Source organism: Phocoena phocoena, chromosome 18 (genome assembly GCF_963924675.1).
Source record: "Phocoena phocoena chromosome 18, mPhoPho1.1, whole genome shotgun sequence".
Classification (NCBI taxonomy): domain Eukaryota; kingdom Metazoa; phylum Chordata; class Mammalia; order Artiodactyla; family Phocoenidae; genus Phocoena; species Phocoena phocoena.
Window position 1 is genome coordinate 7710343 of NC_089236.1, and position 7756 is coordinate 7718098.

Here is a 7756-nt window from a genome sequence, read left to right on the forward strand (position 1 = left end):
AAGTGATCACTAAAAAACACCCGTCTTTTAAAAATATCTACTCTGTATGCATAATATTAAACAAAAAACTATGGGGTAGAGAGAGGAGTGTTTTCCATGGATAAACTATCAGGTGTTTTAACAACATCCCAGATCTTTCTAGCCAAAGCAGTCTAATCACCCGCATTTTTAGCATGCCTGCCCCCCCCAGTCAGTGATCTACTCATTCTCTTCTCCTCTCATGCATTCATTCACTCACTCATTTATTCATTCAATAAACATTTACTAGTGACACAGCATCAGTGAAGTGGACTCTGCCCTCGGGGAGGTCAGAGCTGGCCTAGAATTCAGCCTGGGTGCTATGCGAGCAACTAAAGCAGACCAGGGAGCCAGGAAGGTCTCCTGGAGGAGATGAACCTTGGGCTGAGTTTTCAGGGGCACAATATACAGGGTGAGTGTTTCAGATATGGGTGTCACCTAGAGGAATGGGGGTCTTACACCAAAACTTGTGGTTCCCTTGGGGAGCAGAGAAGGTGATGCCCTATTTTCCTATTTCCGTATCTTCCCACGTGCTGTTCCCTTGCCTAGAATCCTCTCCTCCCATTTTTTGCCTGAGTACTAATTCTCCCTGGATTCTGGTTTTTCTTATGTTCCCAGAATTTAGGACCGTGCCTGGCCCATACAGATGTCCAATAAATGCTGTTGAATGAATGAATGACTTTAATGCAGTACAGTCATCATGGACTCAGACGAGTCTGTCCTCACTTTCCTAGAAAGAAGTAGCTGCTCTTCCTTTCAACCTGATGGTGGTCTGCAGTTTCCTGTAACACAGAATTTGTTTTTGGCACTGCATTGCTGGTTTGCTGTGACCCTGCTAGACAGCGAACGCCACGAGGGCAAGTAAGGCATCTTTCAGCCCTGAAGCTGCAGCATCTGACACAGGCCTTGTCATGCCATTGGTGCTCAATGAGTGAGCGATGTGAGGAGGAAGTGGTCCAGTGTCTCACGTAATCGTGCCGAGAAGGCAGTTCCCCAGGGCAGGGCCAGAGGATGTTCATGCAGACCCCAGTGCCCCTTAGCTGTGACTGACGGGGGAGGCTGCATCTCTCTGGGCAGAGCCACGGTGCTGCAAGGCCAAGGAGTGGCCGTATGATGGCCCACGTACTGCCCGAGGGCCCACTCCCACTGTGGTCCACAACACTGCACGGCCCTTGCCCCATGCCACCCTGTCCGGAGCTCCAAGTTGCCCAGGTGGACCCACACCTGTCCCAGGTTCTGCTCTGTGGTGACAGGGGTGGTCTGGGGGGGCAGCCTGAGCCCAGGCAGTGACTGCCCTCCTCCTGAGCTTTTCTGTTTCCTGTTGCATCTCTCATCCTAATCTCTCTGGAAGCCATCCCTCTAGGTGTTTTGGTCTGTTTGGACTCTCATTCCAAAAATATTTGTTACTTATTATGCGCATGGTATTGCCTAGTTGCCATGGTAATGTCTGCGCTGGCAGCCACACCCAGGGGTGTGAGATGTCTCCTTTGGCGCATGATGTAGAGGGAACTGGGTCTGAGCTCAGTCCCACAGCCAGGGTCTCTCCTCACGACCCCTACCCTGGCACTGGGTATCGACTCACCAAGGGGCAATGCCCTGGTGTCTTGAAATAAGGCATCATCTCATTTTTTCCATTTGGTATCATTACTGAGCAAAGGCAAACACCCCTGAGACTTATAAGAGAAAAGCCAACACCTCACTCCCCAAAATAGACATAAAACCTGACCATCTCTGTTGAAGCTGCAATTATGGAATCCTGGGGTTTGAAAGCACCTTAGAGGTCACTTAGTATATAACCACTTCAATGCACAAATTCTATTCTCTGCTAAGCCAGGAGCCAGCATATGCCTGAATACCTTCAGCTTAAGGGAACTCGATACTTTATAAGGTAGCCCATTTCAAGGCTGGAGAGCTCTGACCTTAAATTTGTTTTTTTCCCTTTATGAGCTGAAATTGGTCTTTCTTGACATCCTACCCATTAGCCCCGTTTCTAAGCTTTTGCACCACTCTCTGAGTTATCTATTGCACCAGAACAAAATTACCACAAACTCAGTAGCTTAAAACTACACACTTATTATCTCTCAGTTTTTGTAAGTTAGGCATCCAGTCTTGGCTTAGCTGGATTCTCTGCTTCAGGGTGCCTCGTGAGGCTATATCAAGGTGGTGGCTATGCTAGGGTCTCATCTGAAAGCTTGACTGGGGAACAGTGCACTTCCAAGGACACATGGTCTCGGCCAGGATTCAGTTTCTTGCAGGTTGTTGGACTAAGGCCTCAGTTCCTTGCTGGCTGCTGGCCATTTCCATGTAGGCGTCTCTATAGGGCAGCTCATGGCTTGGCAGCCAGCTTCCTCAAAGCCAGCGAGGGAGAGAGAGAGCCTACCAGAAGTTATGATTGGTTTCCAGCAAGTTACTCAAAGAGAAGGGGTTTTATCGGCCTGAATACCAAGAGGAAGGAATCGTGGGGTCCATCTTATAGTCTGCCTGTTACAGCCACACAGAAGGAATCTACTCTCTCTCCCACAGAGTGATCCTTCTAACACTTGAAAGTAATTTTTATGACTTGCGCATCTTTTTGTCCTGGCTACACCCAAGTGAGTATCCTCACCATCCCAACCGCTGTCCTCAGAATTTGCTTTGCTGTGTATCTCAAAGTGGGGATACACTCAAAGATACTGATACACTTTGAGTTTCAGTGTCTCAAACTGAAACTCAGTTCAGTCCTCTGGCTGGAACTGACCAGGCTGGAGTGGGACCCCCTGGGAGCATAAGCCCTGGGAGACCCACAGCTCCTCCTACTAATTAAGGCTTGATTTCAAACATAGACATTCTAGGAGCTCAGCCTCTTGCTGAGGAAGAGTTTTGGTGTCAGTGCACTGAATTCAGATTAACAGTCCTATTAATGTTTTGGAGCAAACATTCCAGAGATCTTAGAGTAGTATGCATTTTTGAATATGAAAATTGGAAAAATGAATATTTTCCCCCTCCTGTATCCTCTCGCCCACCAATCTAGTGAATAGTTTACTCTAAAAACAGATTGATTTTTTTCTCTCTAGAGTATTGAACAAATAGAACAACTTTTCATGAAAATAGACTGTGAAGCAGTGGGTAGAATTCAGTGGGTAAGTTGGGTTGTGTTTTGTGAATCAGACTTGAAGTTAGCGAGGAAAATGTATAAAATGTTTGGTTCTGAGCCTTTCTGGAGTATCCTATGCCCCTCAGTACCCTTGCCAAGCTGAAGTTGAACCAAGGGGACATGCATATTCACAATTTTCAAGTTCTTGTAACGTCAGGATATGCTTGGAATAGCTTCACTAGGAATTGCAGTAGCTCAGGCAAGCTCCAAGAAGGCATTCCTAAAACCAGGAAATGAAGGCTACATCTGCCACCGTACCCAAAAGCAAAAGTGAAACACCGGTGAGCAAGAAATCCTGTGAACAAGCAACACCTGGTGATAATCAGATCACTGACACATGGAAAGTGTTTAGAACGGGGCAGCCACAGAGTAATTTCTCAACAAATGTTATCATCATCGTCATTATTAATGTTTCCCAGTTTGGGTTGTATAATGAGGAGCTGAGACATCTGCTTTTAAAGTCTCTGCCATTGTGCCTGAGTATCCTATTGTTCTAGGATGAATCAAGTTCTAAAATGACAAGCTGAGCGGCATTCACCTCTATTCAGACCTCGGGCCAGTGCCCCAACCAGAGCAAATACAGTGTTTTCACTGTCATCTCATTTGAAAGGGAACAGTCAGGATTCCAGGGAAGAGAAGGGAAGAGTCTAGTGAGTTAGGGCTTTGGGGGAAGTGGAGAGAAAATGGAGATGTTCCCAGGCCCTATAGGCACGCCCACCCCTTCCCCAGACCACAGGCTGGCTTTTCCCTATGTGCACTGCTGAGTTTCGAAATGAGGCATACATCCTGGTGGGTCGGAACTGTGCAGTCAGACCAATGGGGGCTCAAGTCTCAGGTCAGCCACTTACCAGTTGTTTGATCTTAGGCAGATTATTTAACCTTTCTAGGCTTGAGTTCCCCAATTTGTAAAATGAGGAGAGTAACAGTACCTACCTTATCCAGCTATGGCAAGAATGGAGGTGAAGGTCCACGTTGCACGGAGCAGGGTATGTGCTCAACCATCACCATCATCTTTAGACAGAGAGACTGGGCAGGGAAGCGACACACTGGGTACCAGATTTCCAGCCCTAGCCGAACGGGCGCACCCCAGTTATTAGCCCCGAGTTTTTGGCAGCCAAGTTCACATCGATAAGCTAATAATCATGTCAGGACTTATCCATGTCCTGAGGATAAAGAGAATTTTTGAAAGACAGTAGACGTTTAATGAATTTTCCTTTCTTCACCAGGATGGCTTCTGCACATACCTGCAGCTAGTGTATTCACAGCAAGCTGATGCTCTGGCTCGACAGAAAGAGGTTTCCTTCCAGCTGCCTGCTGTGCTGCGAGGGCTGTCGTATGGGGGTCCCGTGCTGTGCATTCTCTCTGCGCCTGATGACACCTTAATCATGATCAGAGAAGATGGGGCCGTTTATTTCTGGTCCCTGCAGCTGAAGTTGAAAAGAAGAAAGCGGGTTTTTGTATGTGATTCTCATTTGATAAGGATGCTGAGTGCTCCAGTTTGATTTTATTTGCTATTTTAAACTGCTCCTCGAGTGGTATGATTACAGAAATTGTGTCCTTGAATATAATATATTCATGTTGGATTTTGCCAGTCTATGGAATGCAAATAAAATATGATCTCTATATGTAGTGCAAGATAATTCCTCATTTTGCTTCTAAATCAGACGGATGAATTACACGTGATTCCATCATGTGCTTTATCATATGTCTTAATGAATGACAAATGGAAAAGAATTTTTCTCCCTGTTAATGGTTATTTCAGTTTAGGTTGCTCTGTGAGGGTTTCTCCTTAGAGAACTTACAGAATCACAGAATCAGAAATTCAGAAGGCAAGAAGCATTTGGGAACTACACTTGGGATAGGAATAACAATACCTGACCCATTCCAGAATATATTCTATCTTTAAAGTCTTTCTTTTATTATCTCACTCAACAAATAGTTGAGCCCTTGTCACTGCTCAGGTTCTGTGTTGTGTGTTGGGGGTACAGACACCCATTTCTGCCCTCAGGAAACTTATCATCCACCCTAGACGTTACAGCTAAACCACAACCCTCAGGCTGCCAAATAAGCCCGCTCTAGAGAGAGAGAATAAAGGTGGTTCTTCCAATCTATATAGCAAGTTCTCTATACAGGCAGACCCTGTTTTGTTGCATCTCACAGATACTGCATTTTTTTTTACAAATTGAAGGTTTGTGGTAACCCTGTATCGAGCAAGTCTATAAGAACAATTTTCCCAACAGCATTTGCTCATGTTGTGTCTCTGTGTCACATTTTGGTAATTCTCGCAATAGTTCAAACTTTTTCATTATTATTGTATCTGTCATGGCGATCTGTGATCAGGGATCTTTGATGTTACTATTGCAAAAAGATTGCTACTCACTGAAGCCTCAGATGGTGGCTAGCATTTTTTAACAAAAAAGTATTTTTAAATTAAGGTATGTACATTGATTTTTTTTTTAAGACATGGCACACTTAATAGACTACAGCATAGTGTAAACATAACTTCTGTATGCACTGGGAAATCACAAAATTTGTGTGAACTGCTTTATTGCAGTGGTCTAGAACTGAACCCTCCCTCAATATTTCCGGGATACGCCTGTAGTTGAGAGCGAAAGTCAACTAAAGAAAACTATAGAGTGGCATGGACATATATACACTACCAAATGTAAAATAGACAGCTAGTGGGAAGCAGCCGCATAGCACAGCGAGATCAGCTCGGTGCTTTGTGACCACCTAGAGGGGTGGGATAGGGAGGGTGGGAGGGAGAGGCAAGAGGGAGGAGATATGGGGATATATGTATATGTATAGCTGATTCACTTTGTTATAAAGCAGAAACTAACACACCATTGTAAAGCAATTATACTCCAATAAAGATGTTTAAAAAAAAAGAAAACTCTACAATGTTAAGTATGCATATTAAGGACCAGAGTGGTTTGAGACAATGGAAATTGCCTTATCATTAAAAGGGCATATTTTTGTTTATTTCCACCCTTCAACCCTTTAGGACAAGCCCATCATTCGGAAGCCCAGGTGGGTGACGGATGTCACCCGCACACCACAGTACAACAAACTGATCCTAGGGACTGGGTGAGTGCCTGCAGCTCTTCAATGGCTAAGTGAATAATCGTTGGGCTATGAAATTCATTTCCATGTGTGGGTTTACACAGACACATACCCATCTGTGGTAATAGGGTAAAGTAGGAAGACCTTAAAAAAAAGCTGCTGTGCAAAGAAAGCTATCACTTTGGCCTATTGCAATGATACTGTCCTTGCCTCAAACTGACAGGGCCCTCTTCTGGAATACTTCCAGAGTGAGAGAAAATGTTACCTTTTAGTACCATTTATTTTAGATTCAAAATAATATTGCCACTTTATTGTCCACCAAAATTCAGTCCAAAGTGATTTTATTTTTCAAAAAATAAAATCCACAGTAAAAAACAAACAAAGAAAAAACGAAACAAAACAAGGCAAAAAACTATACTCACTGCTGGATAGCCTTCAAAGAATGGGTCAGGCTGTTAAGGAAGACACTGAAGGTTTCCATCAACGGCAGCATAATGAAAATGAATGTGCAGCATCCCGGGTGCCAAGCAACTTCAGTAATGGGCCAAGGCAAGGGGGTGCGGCTTGGTGGGAAGGAATTTTGGAAAATGCCAAAACAAGGTTGAAGCAAAAGAAAGTTCAACACTGGAGGAGGGTGAACTGTGATGGGGGCAGTGGTGTCCAGGCTGAGGAATTAGGCTGTTTAGCATGGGGCTGGGGGCGTGGCTAAGTGAAGGGGCGGAGCTTGAGTGTGGTTCCCACCACCCTGTCTGACTCCTCCCACCTCCTCTGACTCCACCCAAGCCCAAACTTGCCTCGTTTAGAAGCCCCTGGTTTCCTAGGCTTCAATCACCTTAGCGAACAGTTAATACAACCTCACATCCTCCGGGCTATTAAATACAATTAAGTTTAATGTTAAGTTTAATTATTAAAATATACTTAACATATTAATATATATTCTTATAAGTAATATTAACTATTAAAGAGCAACAAATTTGGATTTCTAAATTCAGCCCGGTTTGATTTTAAAAAGCATGCTCAGGAGTCAGGATGGCAGTGTGGGAAGACGTGGAGTTAGCATCTCTCCACAACTAGGGCACCTGCCTGCCGCTGGTGGGGGACTCTGACGCCCAGGGAGACGGGAGGAACCCCCAAGTGAACCAGTAGGATGTTGAGGGGGCTGAGGGGGGAGGAGAAGTGGAGGCCAGACAGGATCAGCGCCCCTGAGGCCGGGGAGATCAGGAAAGTCAGGCGCGAGGGACCCTCCGGGAGGAGCGAGAGAGGAGCAGAAGGCAATCACCTGGCCCACTTGGGCTGGGGAGTCTGCTGAGCTCCCAGGCTGGTACCCCCGCTCCAAAGCCCCCTCCAGGCCGCGTGGGTCCTTGGGGGCATAGGAGGGAGGCCGGGGAGATCAGGAGAGACAGGTGGGAGGAGCCATCTGGGAGGAGCAGGAGAGGAGAGGAGGGTGTTTGCCCCTCCCACTCGAGCCCAGGAAGCCTGCTGGGCTCCCAGGTGAGGTCCCCCGCCCTCTGAGACCAGGGGTGGGGGGCACACCTGGGCCCC